This window comes from Cornus florida, unplaced genomic scaffold (genome assembly GCF_030987335.1).
Source record: "Cornus florida cultivar Cherokee Brave unplaced genomic scaffold, ASM3098733v1 CherokeeBrave_3.0.0_Hap2_Chr06, whole genome shotgun sequence".
NCBI lineage: Eukaryota > Viridiplantae > Streptophyta > Magnoliopsida > Cornales > Cornaceae > Cornus > Cornus florida.
The window spans coordinates 35,137,467-35,156,021 of NW_026775576.1; the positions used below are offsets into that span (position 1 = coordinate 35,137,467).

At 37.8% G+C, this 18,555-nt stretch overlaps 1 pseudogene; it reads right to left on the reverse strand.

Moving 5' to 3' along the window:
• Positions 1–1,195: 1,195 nt before the first annotated feature.
• LOC132313944 (secologanin synthase 1-like) lies at positions 1,196–4,978 on the reverse strand (annotated as a pseudogene).
• Positions 4,979–18,555: the final 13,577 nt, after the last annotated feature.

Below are 18,555 nucleotides of genomic sequence, written 5' to 3' on the forward strand. Positions count from 1 at the left end.
TATTTATTTATTTAAATTATTATTTTTGTCAAACAAATGTTTTATTGTGATCGAGCCAGAAATAATCAATGGTACCAAAATAAATATATTAATTAAGTAGTCGGATTAATGGCTTTATTTATCCGATAACTAATTATGCATAGAGGGGTCAAAGTGCAATATTGACTTAGTGGTTATTTATTATTTAATTGGAGTTCAATTAATTTCTTTTAGTGGAGTAGAAATTAATTTATGAATTAATTGAATTGGGTCCATGAACCGGGCCAATTATTAATTCATTATAGCCAATAAAATAATAGGCCCAATGGATTCTCACTCATAACCCAACTTGATATTGGAATCCTATTAGATTTGAGACATGTGAATTAGAGATTGAGAAGGATTTGTTGTTTCCTTTTCTTTATGTTTTTGTTGTCTATAAATATACATGGTCTATGTATATTTTTGGGGTGTGATTTTTGGAAGAAAGAAAAAGGAATAAATTTTATCTCTCTAGAAAATTAGGGTTTATGTTATCATCTAATGGAGGCTCCCACAAGCCTAGTTTTCCAAGGTAATTCATGGAGGCTTATGAGTGATTTCTAAAGGCAAAATAATTACCAAGAAGATGGAGATCCAAGGAGAAGGCATCTTGCTAAGGGATCTACAATAAGTGAGAACATTCACTTTAGAGGAAAGATTTAAAGGTTTACTCAGACCTTTGATGTAAGTATTCAATTCACTAATTGAATGATACATCATATTTTTATTTTTGCATAAAACTTGTCTCTATGTGATGAATCAAGATCTATGAATCAAAATCCCTCAAAAAGTTTTTAAAACTTGCTCGTTTCCCAACAGTTGGAACCCGAGATAAGCTCATTCCAGGATTGTGATAAGATGTTTAAAGTCATGATTTGTTATCCTTAGGCTTGAGGAATGAATCATTGAGATAAAGAAACAGAGCTTAATTGATGATCAGAGCTTTAATGGTTATGCCGAATTGGCGATTAATACACCATATCACATAGTAGTCCACTGATATATACTTAGTTTTATTAATCCATTCCATCGACCATCAAACATGGGGCTACAATAATTCAACGTCACAATAAAACACGACACACTTGAAACTAGGTACTTGGATAAACAATCCACAATCAGTTTCAAACTATAAACACGATACACATTAATACGCCATTAATTTGCGTTGACATCAACAGTTGAGCTTGTGGAAGACGACTTAAGTGCCGTATTAGGGCTGAAGAGTTAACATAGTGAAAGGACCATGAGCATAGGATGGAGAAAGTTGGAATGAGAAGCGTTGCAGAATCATTGCAAGGGCCATTTTCGCCTGTAACAGAGCAAAGTTTTGTCCAATACAAATCCTCGGTCCCAGGCCAAATGGGAGGTAGAGGTATGGGCTCTTCGGTGCCTTGGAAATTCCTTCTGCAAACCTCCCTGGATTAAACTCTTCCGCGTCCTTGCCCCACATCTCCTGGTCACGGTGAAGCAGCATCGATGGCATCATCAGCTGCACTCCGGCTGGTATGGTTAAGTCTCCTAATTTTGCCTCTTCATATGTTACTTTAGTCACCTCAATTACTGGAGGGTACAACCTCAGAACCTCGTTCAGAATCATAGTTACCTGTCAGTTAATGCATGAGTAATGTTATTTAGACCGATTTGTCAAATCTATTTGTTTATCATTTGATGTCGTGAATTAGCTCAATTGTTAGTCCCACTCACTACATCAAAGGAAAAGATACCATTCTGCTAGACAAATATTGATAATTAAGTAGTTCGAGAGTTAAATGTATCTATTTTATGTGAGTGAATGATAACATCATCATAAAATCATTAAATATGATATGACATCATCCTGTACTCACATAATTTTAGTCAAATGTGTCCGACTTTCGGACTCTATAACACACTCTATATGGAATCTTAAAACCTTCAACTTTGAAGGGTGAGAAAAATCACTAGGTCTTAGTATTTGAAGTTAACAGGCCGAAAACACTTACAATTTTTAGGTTTTGAACCCTATTAAAGTCCAGTTTTTCCTTTCCGAAGAGCTGCAAAACTTCTTCTCTGGCTTACTCTTGCCAGTCTTGGTGCCTTCATAGTAGAACACATGTCCATGCGAGCAGACTGCGGGTGGTATCTTGCCCGGCAAAGTAGAAGAGCTTGCACTCTGAGATGATCTCATCAAGACACAATCCAGCATTCTTTTTGTTTCCTTGTCTTTCTATCTCTTTGAAATTGGATTCCAATAATGTGCCCAGTAAGTCATCACCGCAAGGTTTTCCTTCCTTAATTGCCATTAATCTGCTATTGATTATTGTCCTAAACCTGTCTCTCATTTCTTTGTCAATAGCCCTCATCTTCTGATTCCTTTTGGTAGGCAAAACATCACTACACAAACATACAGTAGTTTCCAAACATCAACACACCAAAAAAATAAATAAATACAAACAGTAGTTTCCAAACATTGACACACCCAATGAATAAATAAATAATAATAATAAATAAATCTGCAGATAAAGAAAAAGAAAAGACTACACAATAACCCCGGGACAGGGCCTACACAATGAAAATGTCGGTCATTTCAAGATGATCTCTACTTACTTTAATTTCTTGTTTGGTAGGTAAAGTTTGGATCTTCTGTCAAAATCGATTGATTTTTTCGCTATTAATTAATAATTAATTTTACAATTGTTCAAAACGAATCAAAATGATGATTGAAAAGGAATAGAATAAGGATCTGACTCGATCCGTGGTTGTACCAGTACTTAATTTAATTACCTCCAAATCGGAATGCAAAGTGTACGCACGACCTCGACTGTAAGCTCAATTAGGTCTCAGAAGTTCAAATATCCGTTCCCCTCCAGAAATAAGACCAAATGCTACCCACGAAATCACTTGGCTGGTTAATCTATCAAAAATTGGATATACATTAATCTCAATTGATCCATTTTTGCAGCCCTCTTCCCATTTGGTCGGATGCTCATCGTAACATGCATAAAATGTAAGCAGCATATTCCACACAAAAATAAAAAAATTAATTAAAAACTCTCAGTCAATAAAGTATACAGTACTCTAAGGGCATTTTAGTTATAATATTTTCTCCCAATGTTTTTTTAGTTATACAGTACCCTAAGATTTTCTGTCATGTTTTTTTTTTTTTTTTGGAAAAAGTATCTACTTCCCGTTTATCAAAACAAATTGAGAATTTTTATTACTGTGCATTGGGTGGATAATGACGGATACGAATGTGAGCATCATCTTATTAATAAAGATTATAAGAAGAATGGAAATGATGGACCTTCAACTTTTCTTGATGGAAAGAGGGAGCAATAAGCTTTCTATGTTTGGCCCATTCATGACCCTCCAAGCTTCCAGTTCCAGTAAGTAGGAACTTGCTTAGCTTATTGTTTACATGGTGATTCTTCTGAAAGCTGTGATAGTTTGCCATGATTTCCTTCACAAGATTAGGTTCCATGATGTGGACCCTTGGCATCCGCCCAAGTCATGTGAAGGACTTCTTACCTATGGAAAGTCATAGCCATTAATTCAATAAATAAATTAATTATATCAAATTAAATACCATATATATATATATATAAAGAAAACAACATGCAGCTACCACATAATGAATGTCAACTCAAATTAAATACCATTAGCTAGCACAAAATGAATTTCTCCAATTAAATGTGTGGTTTAATTAGTAAATGTATGTGCTAAGCATGATAATTAATGTGAAATTAATATGCATATATATATATACCATAGGTGTCTATAGTTTTGACGACATGGGGCATGAGCCGGCGGACTATATCGTCGGAGATGTTGATGGGCTTGGACATGGTTTCTTTGAGCAACGTGGAGCTCTCTCTCAGGTCCCCAACCATTAACCTGTAAGGGTTTCCTCTGAAACCTTGCTGTCTAAGGCAATTTTCGATCCTTTTCGGCGTCAACCACGCCCAGTTCAGGACTCTCCATGCCCATAGAAGAAATACAACGGCACAAGAGGCCACTATGGACTTGTAAATTAACACCTCCATTGTCAATGCTAGCTGATAGGGAAAAATAACCCTAGCCTATCTTGACTTAACAAAAAAGGGAATTAAATATTGACCTGCCACCAGATTTCTCCAACTCTCAGACGATAATATCTCGTTATTAAGGATAACCATTCTATTAGATAAGAATGATGACAAATCGTATCTAGGATAGGATTTGTCATGGGATAAGTTCAAATCTTATCAAGGATAGGATTTCCACGAGGTAGGCTCCATGGGCTAAGGACGATGGAACTCCCTTATCAAGAATAAGGGAAGTGACTATAAAGACAAAGACGACTCAGGGATAAGGTACGCACAAAAAAACTCCTACTAAGCAAATTACGATTAAAATTCTCTATCGAGAATCCTTGCTGACTTGATCGTCGGAGGGTCAACGGCCGGCACCACACCGGTGTTTGACTTTGCCATCCTTATTTTGCAGGAAACGGTGTCGTACTAGACCGCGGCGAACTTCAACCTCAACAGTTGGCGCCGTCTGTGGGAATAGCGATTCCCTTGAATCGATTTATTACTCGGTGGGTATAGACGTTTGCGGTCCGGTATGGTTACCGAAGGAACACCGTCGCAGGGATCTGGTCAAAGGGAAGAGTCGGGTGAAAATCTAGACGTCCCAAATGACCAGACACGATTTGCAGCGTTGGAACTGCAGGTCCAAACTCTAAATCAGGGTATGGACCAGTTGATCCAACAAAATGCAGCACTCCTGCAACACCTTGTTCCACCGGTTCAACAGGGCTTGCCACGCCAAGACCTCTCGAATCCAAACAGGGGTAATGGGAATCTGGAAGAGCAAGATACTCATCCTCCCCGACATGAGACCAAAGTTGAACAAAGCCAGGTGGGAAACCGACATAGAGAGGTGATCCACCCCTTTCTTCCACGGAGTTCCCGACCCCATGAAGACACGACATTAACCCACTAAGAGCAGGACGAGATAACCACCCTCCTGATCAACAACCAATAGGAGAGATCAGGGTCATAGCCGGGGGGTGTGCAGGAGGTGGAGAATCGAGCTCAGCCCGTAAGGCTTATGCAAGGAGAATGCGAAGCTCATCTGAGGTGTGCGAAGTGGGAGTACAGATTCAACATCGAAAGATGCCTCGTTTAGGTGCTCCAGTTATTACATTCTCAGATGAAGACATGAAAGATGTGCAGCAACCTCATGACGACCCTCTTGTCGTCACCATGATGATCGCTAACTATAATACTCGGCGAATCTTGGTAGATAATGGAAGTTCAGCTGATATCATTTTTCTTGATGCATTCAGCAAGATGAAGATTGGTAAGGAGAAACTCAGACCTACCAGATCACCATTGGTAGGATTCATGGGAGACAAAGTCTATCCTCTAGGAGCAGTCATCCTTCCTATCACTGCAGGAACCAGCCCAAAGCAAGTCACTATCATGGTCGACTTCCTGGTGGTGGATTGTCCATCTGCTTACAATGTCATCCTAGGAAGAGCGACCTTAAATTCAATGAGGGCTATCACTTCAACTTATCACCTATTAATGCGCTTCCCTACCGAGCATGGCGTGGGCGAACTAAGAGGAGATCAGTCCATTGCCAGAGAATGCTACGTTGCCTCTCTCAAAGAAAAGAGACAGCAGGAGGCTTTGATTGCCAATGAAGTTGAAGAGAATGAGCAAGACCGGGCTAAGCCAATCGAGGACTTGGTGGAGATATGCTTGAATGACACTGACATAACAAAAAAGGTGAAGATAGGGTCTCTGCTCCCCTCAGATTTCACAAATATTCTTATACAGTTCCTCAGACAGAATCAAGATGTATTCGCTTGGTCACATGAAGACATGCCCGGTATTAATCCAACTACGATTGAGCATCGATTAAACACAGATCCTACATTCAAACCTATCAGGCAAAAGCGAAGAACATTTGCCGCGGAAAGGAACATGGCTATATCAGAAGAGGTGAATAAGCTTATGAAAGCTGATTTCATCCAGGAGGTTCATTATCCCGACTGGTTGGCCAATGTTGTTTTGGTAAAAAAGGCCAATGGAAAATGGAGGTTGTGTGTAGACTTTACGGATTTAAATAAGGCGTGCCCCAAAGACAGTTTCCCTCTACCAAGAATTGATATGTTGGTAGAAGGGACAGCTGGCCATGAGCTGCTCAGTTTTATGGATGCATACTCAAGGTATAACCAAATCTTAATGCACACGCCAGACAGAGATAAAACCTCTTTCATCACGGACAGAGGTTTATATTGCTATAAGGTGATGCCTTTTGGGCTAAAAAATGCTGGTGCAACATATCAGCGGCTAGTAAACCTGATGTTTAAGGACCAAATCGGAAGGAATATGGAAGTGTATGTGAATGACATGCTTGTAAAAAGCTTGAAAGCTCAAGACCATCTGGTTGATCTACAGGAAACGTTCCAAGTCCTCAAGAAACACCAGATGAAGCTCAACCCAAGTAAATGTGCCTTCGGAGTCTCCTCTGGGAAATTCCTCGGTTACATGGTAAGTAGAAGAGGGATAGAAGCTAACCCTGAGAAGGTCCAGGCGATTCTCAACATGCAGTTTCCAGCATCGACCAAGGAACTTCAAAGATTAACAGGAAGGATCGCAGCTCTGAACAGGTTGATTTCCAGGGCGACCGATAGGTGCTTGCCTTTTTTCCGTGTGCTCAGGAAAGCTTTTTCATGGACCCCTGAGTGCGAGCAAGCTTTTACAGAGCTAAAGGAGTATCTCACTTCACCACCATTATTATCGCGGGCGATGTAAGGAGAACAGTTGTATTTGTACTTGGCAGTTTCTCCGTCGGCAATAAGCTCAGCCTTGGTCCGTGAAGAGGATGGAAACCAGAAACCGGTATATTATATTAGTCGTGCATTCAGGGGGGCGGAAGAAAGATACCCAAGGATAGAAAAGTTGGCATTTGCTTTAGTTATCTCCGCGAGGAAACTCAGGCCTTACTTCCAAGCTCATACAATAATAGTATTGACGAATAGATGAAGGAATGGAATATTTAACTCTACAACTCTGTAAATTCTCATCCTTCATTAAGGATTCTCCTTCACGAGGAGGTTGCTTGGAAAAAGCAGTCCTTGGTCTTGAGGAGTAATCAACACCAGATTCATCAGCATAGTCAGGATCGAGTTCTTCAACACTTTCAGAGGTTGAGTCCTCGGATTGAGATTCAGTATTCAAGTTATTTTTCTGCACGAACATGATGAGGTATCGGATATCGCGAAAATAGCGAAACCACTTTGGAATTACACCAATAACCTGGTAGAGACAACTTGACCTAATTACGTATCTACAATGATCCACAATAAACTCACAGTTAGGATCCAGTTTGGAGGATTTCAGACCAAAAAGAAAAGGAAGGTAAATAAATAAATATATATTTATCTATTTATAGGAAAGAAAATTCTTTTTCAAGTAACAGTGAAGTTCTTGTAAAGGAGTCCTACTACAATATGGAAGGGGCCTGTAGTAAAAAGGAAACAAATGGAATATAGAAAGTATTTCCTTGGTCCACCACGTACCCAGAAATAGGGGGCAACTGATAGGGAAAAATAACCCTAGCCTATCTTGACTTAACAAAAAAGGGAATTAAATATTGACCTGCCACCAGATTTCTCCAACTCTCAGACGATAATATCTCGTTATTAAGGATAACCATTCTATTAGATAAGAATGATGACAAATCGTATTTATGATAGGATTTGTCATGGGATAAGTTCAAATCTTATCAAGGATAGGATTTCCACGAGGTAGGCTCCATGGGCTAAGGACGATGGAACTCCCTTATCAAGAATAAGGGAAGTGACTATAAAGACAAAGACGACTCAGGGATAAGGTATGCACAAAAAAACTCCTACTAAGCAAATTACGATTAAAATTCTCTATCGAGAATCCTTGCTGACTTGATCGTCGGAGGGTCAACGGCCGGCACCACACCGGTGTTTGACTTTGCCATCCTTATTTTGCAGGAAACGGTGTCGTACTAGACCGCGGCGAAATTCAACCTCAACACTAGCCAAGAGCTTCCAGTGACACAGAGAGGCACAGAGAGAAAACAGAGACCTGTATGCATGGTAGTGGAGTGATCAGGCGCAATCATTTATAGGACTGTCAAGACCATGGAACAGACCATGCAATTAAGCACTAAGGATACAATAATTAAGTTACAGAAAACTTTCTTTATTGAACTTCCAAGCTAGTACATAGAAATATTATAAAAGGAAGAAAAGGAAATTGAAAGATACATTGGAGGGAACCTTGCCCTCTATTTATACATAAAATGGACTTGAAATTAACATTTTGAAGTCCGCATAGTGCATGGGATCGTGTGCTGGAATAATGCGTCCAACCTAAAATAATTGATCCATCCTGTAATGTTACTAAGAAAGAAATTTCTCATGTTTACAGGCAGAACAATTATACTAATGTTTGCTTGCAAACGATAGGGTCCCAGCTTGGGAGAATTAAAACAGGAATAGACACGGTATTAAATACCATTAATACTAAGTGTATTACTGCTAAATCTTCTCCTCCAGAAGCTTCCTTATCCAAAGCATTGGTCAAACCTGCAATTGAAGTTCAAGGCTTCAATCTTACACATCCTAAGAAGAATGAAGAATTTCTTACTCTTCTTACTCAGAAAATTCAAGGACTTAAAATTCAGACTTTATCCCATGATGAATCTGAAATAGGTTCTGATTCTGATGATGTGTTACCTCATATTGAGGTTTTCCAAAAAGATTTTCCTCAGATACCTGAGTTAAACCGAATTGTCTATGATAAGAATATCCACTCCAATACAGCCCCTGCTCTGAGTCGATATTATTATCCCCGACCCACACCTCAAGATATTTTATATGAAGAAGATTATTTCCATACACAGAAATCTTTTAATGGTAAGACCATTTATGAATGGAATATAGATGGGAAATCTGATTATCAGATTTACGAGGTTATTCATCAAATGCTGATGTATAGCCAAGTTTGTAAAATCAACAACAACACTGACCCAACCATTGCTAAGTTTGTCGTTGCTGGTTTTACAGGAATCCTTAAAGGATGGTGGGATAATGTTCTCACTGAAGTTCAGAAGGCTGAAATCTTTTCTGCTACTAAGCTTGTTAAAGATGAAGCTACTCAACAAGCAGGTCCTGCTCTGATACCAAAACAGTTTTATATATTCAGGATCGATAATAAATTAAAAACACGAGTTAAATAATAAGATTTAAACAAGATTTAAACAGACTTACAGAAAACTTTCTTTATTGAACTTCCAAGCTAGTACATAGAAATATTACAAAAGGAAGAAAAGGAAATTGAAAGATACATTGGAGGGAACCTTGCCCTCTATTTATACATAAAATGGACTTGAAATTAACATTTGGAAGTCCGCATAGTGCATGGGATCGTGTGCTGGAATAATGCAGTCGGTCGGCCCACCACTAAGTGTTGTCTCCTTATCTGATGGAAAGTAGACATCTGATGAAGGACATACTGTAGAACCAAAGACTTTTGGGAAAAGTTCTTTGTCTTCTTCTGTCGGCAGGATAAGAGGAATCTTTACTTTTTGGGTGGATTCATCTTGTCCATCAAGTGACTGGTGAGAGAGTCCCAATAGTCTGCTACTGTAGGCTCATCTTCAGAAATAAGATCTTCATTGGGATCTTGTGCATAACCGGCTAGATAGGAAAACTGATTACCGTCTTGACTGGTCTGGCTAGAGACTGACACCATGGATGCATCATCTCGTACTGTAGGAGTGGAGGAATCAAAGGATTTAACAAATTTGGTCCTCATAAAATCCATGCATTTAACCATTAAATCGACTTCGGTAATTAATGGTTGTTGTTTTCTGATCATATCTTTAACAAGTTCAAATGGGTTAAAGATTTCGGGTTCTGGAATAGTTAACTTTGGCATCTTATCCATGTATTCCATTATTTTCTTTCTGATCTGATGGAGGATGGCTTGGATAGGATCTTGAGTCATGCCTGACCACCATTTGTAATAAAAGATCCTCTGGAGGACTGGTAACTTGTCAGTGGTATAACCACATTGGAAATCCCATTTCCAAATCCAAGGGATTCCAAATTGAGTAAAGAACAATAGGGTGGATTTCCCTATAGGAATATTATCCTGTCCTCTTAATTGAGGATGAAATTGTTGCCATGGCAAGTATAACTGCTGAATTGACTCTGGCAAAATATCCAAATCAGGGCCAAATATAGCCCACCAGGGTATAACCCAGTTTGGGAAATCAGCCTTAACTGATTGAGGGCATATCTTGAAGAACCAAGAATGCTTATGCTTTGGATTTTGATAAAAGAACGAATATGTCCAAGCTGAGATATAATCCCAATAATTGTAACTGTGACCATAGGATATTTTCCTTGGCAAATTTGGATTTAATCCCCAGTCACTAGGCCGTATAAGCCTCTTAAAGATAGCTTTACTATAAGTAAGGGGACTACCTTTGGAATTCGGAAATTGCTTCGTGTGGTTGATCTCCACAGAGGAAGTTTCAGTAAGAATGGCTTCAAAGATATATCTATGGCGACCATCCGGTGCAGCATATTGTTGAGTTTGGAAATATCTGGATTTTACTTCCCAAGGATCTGGCATCCATTGCTCATCTTGAGAATCCAGTACCAATACTGTTTGAATATACCTTTGATTAGATATCCATGGAGTTTCTTGTTCAAGAACCTCTTTTATGGTTGGTTTCTGTTGTTTTTGTTGTGTACTGCTACTTCCTTTAGAAGGTGTGTTGAGCAGATCGGCAACATGTTCCAAATACGGAAATTGATCATCATTGAGTGGTATAACCACTTTAGCCTTAGCCTTGTTTTTGCCACGAGCCTTTGGAGTATTACCCCGGCCTTGCCCATGGGGGGGCTGATTCATGAACCCTGCAAAAATTCACGAGTTAGAAAATCAGGTAAAGAATTAGAACTACCTTTAATATATTCAATAGAAAAGTCAAAAGCAGATAAATCAGCTTGCCAACCAGCAAATGTCTGTTTGGAAACTAAATTCTTTACATCATTTTCCAGTACTTGTTTAGCAGCACTACAATCAATGCGTAACAAGAATTTCTGATTAATTAAATCATCTTGGAATTTATAAATGCATTTAACCAAAGAAAGAATTTCCTTTTTGATGGTTGAATAATTCAGTTGTGCATTTTTCCAAGTTCCTGAAGTGAAACGAACAAGCTCCTCTGTTCCTGTATTTGGATTGTTCTGTTTAAGAATACCACCGTATCCAATATTGGAAGCATCTGTTTCTACAATCTTGAACCATGAAGAATTGGCTAGAGCTAAGCAAGGAATTTGTTTTGCTCTGAGTTTAATCTTCTGGACGGCCTTGGTGTGTTCCGAAGTCCATGGAGAAGGAGATTTCCTTAACCTGGTGTACAAAATTGCTGTATCCTGTGCAAGATCTCTGTAGTGATTTCGAATATAATTCAAACTACCCAGAAACCTTTGAAGCTGAGTTTTATCCTTAATTTCATCTGGAAATTTAGAAGCAAACTCAATACTGCGATTAATAGGTCTAATTTTCCCATCATAAATTTCATGACCAAGAAATCTGACCTTAGTTAAAAACAGTTTTAGTTTAGGAGCAGAAACTACTAAACCACTGCGGTAAATGACATCTTTGAAAATTTTCAAGTGTTTATAATGCTAATCGATGGATTTTGAAAATATGAGAATATCATCAATATAAACAATAGAAAATTCAGTAAAATGATTAAATATGTCATTCAAAATATGTTGAAATTCTGAAGGGGCATTTTTTAATCCAAATGGCATTACTATCCATTCATACTGTCCAAAAGGTACACAAAAAGCTGTTTTGTACCTGTCTTATTCTGCAATTTGTACCTGGTAATATCCAGATTTAAGATCAAATTTAGAAAAGATTATAGCAGATTATAACCTATCTAAAAGATCTTTGATGTTGGGAATTGGATATCTGATCCAACTCAAAGCAAGATTGAGTGGTCGATAATCAATAACCAATCGAGGAATTCCTCGTTCTTTTTCAGCATTTTTATTGACATAAAAAGCTCTGCAACTCCAGGGGGAGTAGCTAGTAGTGACAAGCTTCTTTGCCATTAAAGAGCTGATTTCAGTTTTACATAATTCCAAGTAGTCAGCTTTCATGTGGCTGGGACTAGCTTTTGAAGGAATCATGAGATCGGTAAATCCCTTTTCATAGGGTAAAGAAACAATATGCTTCTTTCTGGCCCAAAAAGCATTAGGAATTTCACTACAGATTTCCTTTAGAAAGTTTTGTCTTAGTGATTCAATTTTCTGTTGCTCAGTGGGTTGTACCAATCTTTGATTAATTGCTAAGGAGGATACCTCCTTTTGCAAATAATTCAGTTGTTTTTCCTTAAAGATAATGTTATCTTTAAGAGCATTGATATGCTTATTTACTGGTGGGGTCAAGAACTGAAAAGTAATTGACTGGCCATTTAAATTAGAGCATATTCCATGAGAATCAATTTTCTCAATTGGCATAATCAAAGCTAAAAAGGGGGTGCCCAAAATAACTTGTTGTGCCATATTCCTGATGAGTAAGAAAGTAGATGGTAAACAAACACCTTCTTTACAAATGAAAACATGATTAAGTTTATACTTAATCTGCATCTTACCACCACTTGCACTGGTAAGACCTTGAGTGGTTTTCTCAAAATATTGAGTAGGAACCAATCCTTCCTGTATGCAGTTCATGTCTGCACCACTATCAACTAAGGCGATCGCATTAGTGATGGTGTACTCCTGATTAATTACCAAATTGATAGAGATATACCATTTTTGGTAAGTAACTTGATTCAAAAGTTGAAGATAATGAGTACCTTCGGATTGAGGGACTTCAACCTGTGATGATGACGTGTCAGTTATAGATGTTGCTTTCAAAAGAGTAATTTCCAGGTCCATCTTATGTTGACGAGACTTTAACTGGTAAATTTCTTCTTTTAAAAGATTAATCTCCATCTTGAGATCAGGGATATTAGCAGGACGAGAATTTTGTCCTTGGTGTTCTAATCTACTTAGAACTTCTTTCATGCAGTAATGATTTTCTGCTCTCAGAAAATCTGGATTATCCGTATCCTCATTAGATCGTGCCAAAGCAGAACCTATTTCAAAGACTTTCATCTTGATTTGAGGATCTTGGATATGATCTATAAGATCCAATAAGGATTGATGAGTCGAAGTCAAGACATTTAAGCTTAACCCATTCATCTCAACAATTGCCTTATAGTAATCATCATGAGAGAGATTACAGGAGCATTTTGGATTTCCAACTTCTGCTTCAGAGGAAGAAGACTGTAATTCCATAACAACATCCCCATAATCATCTGATGATTCTGAGCCAGAAGAACTAGTATTAAGTAACAATTTACTTAATTGAAGTCTCGGTTCATCTTCTATGTGAAGACTACTGAGTTTCTCCTTAGTTCTGCACTTGTTTGCATAGTGGCCTATACGTCCACATTTAAAACATTTAGCCTCAGCTTTGGACTTTCCTTTACCCTTTGCTTTAGGAATATATTTCCTTTTAGGCTTAGTATACTGTCTAGAATTATCCTTTTCCTTTGAATAATTCTTTCTTTTGGAATACTTCCTTCGATAAGGGTTTTCAACCTTATTTCTTTTCCTAGGTTTAGGATAAGAGAAGGGAGTCTGGTAGGCAAATTGATCACAAAATTCACCCACTTCTTTCCGACCAGTTAATCTTTGTGCTTTTAACTGGGTTTGTAACTTCAGATCATTACAGAGAGCTAGACCTTCCTGGATGACAATATTGACTAATCCACCATAGGTATAGTTTCTGTAAGGGATAGAGATACCATTATTCATATCTCTAAGCTTCTTCCTGATTCTTTCGGCAAAAAAGGTTGGTAAACCATCCACAAATTTTGCCTTCCAGTGCTCATGATTTGCATCATTGAGTTGGAGAACCTTTGCCAATAATACATCTTTATACCACCGAAAATGAGTTAAAGATGGACATCTTAGATTCTGGAGAAGTTCACGACTCCTTTCACTATTAGCACCTTCAGGGCCAACAAAATGTTGGATAATAGTGGTGATGAGGGTGTAAACCGCATCAGGAGCAGGACCTGCTTGTTGAGTAGCTTCATCTTTAACAAGCTTAGTTGCAGAAAAAATTTCACCCTTCCTTGATGGGTGCACTGGAAACCAGTCTATGTCATGGACCGGTTTATTTTAATGTCTATCCTAGTCTGAATTTATCTTTAACAGATAAAAATATCCATGAGGCAGTTAGTCTTCGGGTTCAGACATATGGGTATGATTACTTACCTGGATCGGAAGTGATAAGTGTTATTTATCGCATCCATTACAAATTTTCAAGTGTTTATAATGCTGATCGATGGATTTTGAAACTATGAGAATATCATCAATATAAACAATAGAAAATTCAGTAAAAGGATTAAATATGTCATTCAAAATATGTTGAAATTCTGAAGGGGCATTTTTTAATCCAAATGGCATTACTGTCCATTCATACTGTCCAAAAGGTACACAAAAAGCTGTTTTGTACCTGTCTTCTTCTGCAATTTGTACCTGGTAATATCCAGATTTAAGATCAAATTTAGAAAAGATTACAGCAGATTGTAACCTATCTAAAAGATCTTTGATGTTGGGAATTGGATAGCTGATCCAACTCAAAGCAAGATTGAGTGGTCGATAATCAATAACCAATCGAGGAATTCCTCGTTCTTTTTCAGCATTTTTATTGACATAAAAAGCTCTGCAACTCCAGGGGGAGTAGCTAGTAGTGACAAGCTTCTTTGCCATTAAAGAGCTGATTTCAGTTTTACATAATTCCAAGTAGTCAGCTTTTATGTGGCTGGGACTAGCTTTTGAAGGAATCATGAGATCGGTAAATCCCTTTTCATAGGGTAAAGAAACAATATGCTTCTTTCGGGCCCAAAAAGCATTAGGAATTTCACTACAGATTTCCTTTAGAAAGTTTTGTCTTAGTGATTCAATTTTCTGTTGCTCAGTGGGTTGTACCAATCTTTGATTAATTGCTAAGGAGGATACCTCCTTTTGCAAATAATTCAGTTGCTTTTCCTTAAAGATAATGTTATCTTTAAGAGCATTGATATGCTTATTTACTGGTGGGGTCAAGAACTGAAAAGTAATTGACTGGCCATGTAAATTAGAGCATATTCCATGAGAATCAATTTTCTCAATTGGCATAATCAAAGCTAAAAAGGGGGTGCCCAAAATAACTTGTTGTGCCATATTCCTGATGAGTAAGAAAGTAGATGGTAAACAAACACCTTCTTTACAAATGAAAATATGATTAAGTTTATACTTAATCTGCATCTTACCACCACTTGCACTGGTAAGACCTTGAGTGGTTTTCTCAAAATATTGAGTAGGAACCAATCCTTCCTGTATGCAGTTCATGTCTGCACTACTATCAACTAAGGCGATTGGATTAGTGATGGTGTACTCCTGATTAATTACCAAATTGATAGAGATATACCATTTTTGGTAAGTAACTTGATTCAAGAGTTGAAGATAATGAGTACCTTCGGTTGAGGGACTTCAACCTGTGATGATGACGTGTCAGTTATAGATGTTGCTTTCAAAAGAGTAATTTCCAGGTCCATCTTATGTTGACGAGACTTTAACTGTCGAATTTCTTCTTTTAAAAGATTAATCTCCATCTTGAGATCAGGGAGATTAGCAGGACGAGAATTTTGTCCTTGGTGTTCTAATCTGCTTAGAACTTCTTTCATGCTGTAATGATTTTCTGCTCTCAGAAAATCTGGATTATCCGTATCCTCATTAGATCGTGCCAAAGCAGAACCTATTTCAAAGACTTTCATCTTGATTTGAGGATCTTGGATATGATCTATAAGATCCAATAAGGATTGGTGAGTCGAAGTCAAGACATTTAAGCTTAACCCATTCATCTCAACAATTGCCTTATAGTAATCATCATGAGAGAGATTACAGGAGCATTTTGGATTTCCAACTTCTGCTTCAGAGGAAGAAGACTGTAATTCCATAACAACATCCCCATAATCATCTGATGATTCTGAGCCAGAAGAACTAGTATTAAGTAACAATTTACTTAATTGAAGTCTCAGTTCATCTTCTATGTGAAGACTACTGAGTTTCTCCTTAGTTCTGCACTTGTTTGCATAGTGGCCTATACGTCCACATTTGAAACATTTAGCCTCAGCTTTGGGCTTTCCTTTACCCTTTGCTTTAGGAATATATTTCCTTTTAGGCTTAGTATACTGTCTAGAATTATCCTTTTCCTTTGAATAATTCTTTCTTTTGGAATACTTCCTTCGATAAGGGTTTTCAACCTTATTTCTTTTCCTAGGTTTAGGATAAGAGAAGGGAGTCTGGTAGGCAAATTGATCACAAAATTCACCCACTTCTTTCTGACCAGTTAATCTTTGTGCTTTTAACTGGGATTGTAACTTCAGATCATTACAGAGAGCTAGACCTTCCTGGATGACAATATTGACTAATCCACCATAGGTATAGTTTGTGGATGATCTGATGGAGGATGGCTTGGATAGGATCTTGAGTCATACCTGACCACCATCTGTAATAAAAGATCCTCTGGAGGACCGGTAACTTGTCAGTGGTATAACCATATTGGAAATCCCATTTCCAAATCCAAGGGATTCCAAATTCAGTAAAGAACAATAGGGTGGATTTCCCTATAGGAATATTATCCTGTCCTCTTAATTAAGGATGAAATTGTTGCCATGGCAAGTATAACTGCTGAATTGACTCTGGCAAAATATCCAAGTCAGGGCCAAATATAGCCCACCAGGGTATAACCCAGTTTGGGAAATCAGCCTTAACTGATTGAGGGCATATCTTGAAGAACCAAGAATGCTTATGCTTTGGATTTTGATAAAAGAACGAATATGTCCAAGCTGAGATATAATCCCAATAATTGTAACTGTGACCATAGGATATTTTCCTTGGCAAATTTGGATTTAATCCCCAGTCACTAGGCCGTATAAGCCTCTTAAAGATAGCTTTACTATAAGTAAGGGGACTATCTTTGGAATTCGGAAATTGCTTCGTGTGGTTGATCTCCACAGAGGAAGTTTCAGTAAGAATGGCTTCATAGATATATCTATGGCGACCATCCGGTGCAGCATATTGTTGAGTTTGGAAATATCTGGATTTTACTTCCCAAGGATCTGGCATCCATTGCTCATCTTGAGAATCCAGTACCAATACTGTTTGAATATACCTTTGATTAGGTATCCATGGAGTTTCTTGTTCAAGAACTTCTTTTATGGTTGGTTTCTGTTGTTTTTGTTGTGTACTGCTACTTCCTTTAGAAGGTGTGTTGAGCAGATCGGCAACATGTTCAAAATACGGAAATTGATCATCATTGAGTGGTATAACCACTTTGGCCTTAGCCTTGTTTTTGCCACGAGCCTTTGGAGTATTACCCCGACCCTGCCCATGGGGGGGCTGATTCATGAACCCTGCAAAAATTCACGAGTTAGAAAATCAGGTAAAGAATTAGAACTACCTTTAATATATTCAATAGAAAAGTCAAAAGCAGATAAATCAGCTTGCCAACCAGCAAATATCTGTTTGGAAACTAAATTCTTTACATCTTTTTCCAGTACTTGTTTAGCAGCACTACAATCAATGCGTAACAAGAATTTCTGATTAATTAAATCATCTTGGAATTTATAAATGCTTTTAACCAAAGAAAGAATTTCCTTTTTGATGGTTGAATAATTCAGTTGTGCATTTTTCCAAGTTCCTGAAGTGAAGCGAACAAGCTCCTCTGTTCCTGTATTTGGATTGTTCTGTTTAAGAATACCACCGTATCCAATATTGGAAGCATCTGTTTCTACAATCTTGAACCATGAAGAATCGGCTAGAGCTAAGTAAGGAATTTGTTTTGCTCTGAGTTTAATCTTCTGGACGGCCTTGGTGTGTTCCGAAGTCCATGGAGAAGGAGATTTCCTTAACCTGGTGTACAAAATTGTTGTATCCTGTGCAAGATCTCTGTAGTGATTTCGAATATAATTCAAACTACCCAGAAACCTTTGAAGCTGAGTTTTATCCTTAATTTCATCTGGAAATTTAGAAGCAAACTCAATACTGCGATTAATAGGTCTAATTTTCCCATCACAAATTTCATGACCAAGAAATCTGACCTTAGTTAAAAACAGTTTTAGTTTAGGAGCAGAAACTACTAAACCACTGCGGTAAATGACATCTTTGAAAATTTTCAAGTGTTTATAATGCTGATCGATGGATTTTGAAACTATGAGAATATCATCAATATAAACAATAGAAAATTCAGTAAAAGGATTAAATATGTCATTCAAAATATGTTGAAATTCTGAGGGGGCATTTTTTAATCCAAATGGCATTACTGTCCATTCATACTGTCCAAAAGGTACACAAAAAGCTGTTTTGTACCTGTCTTCTTCTGCAATTTG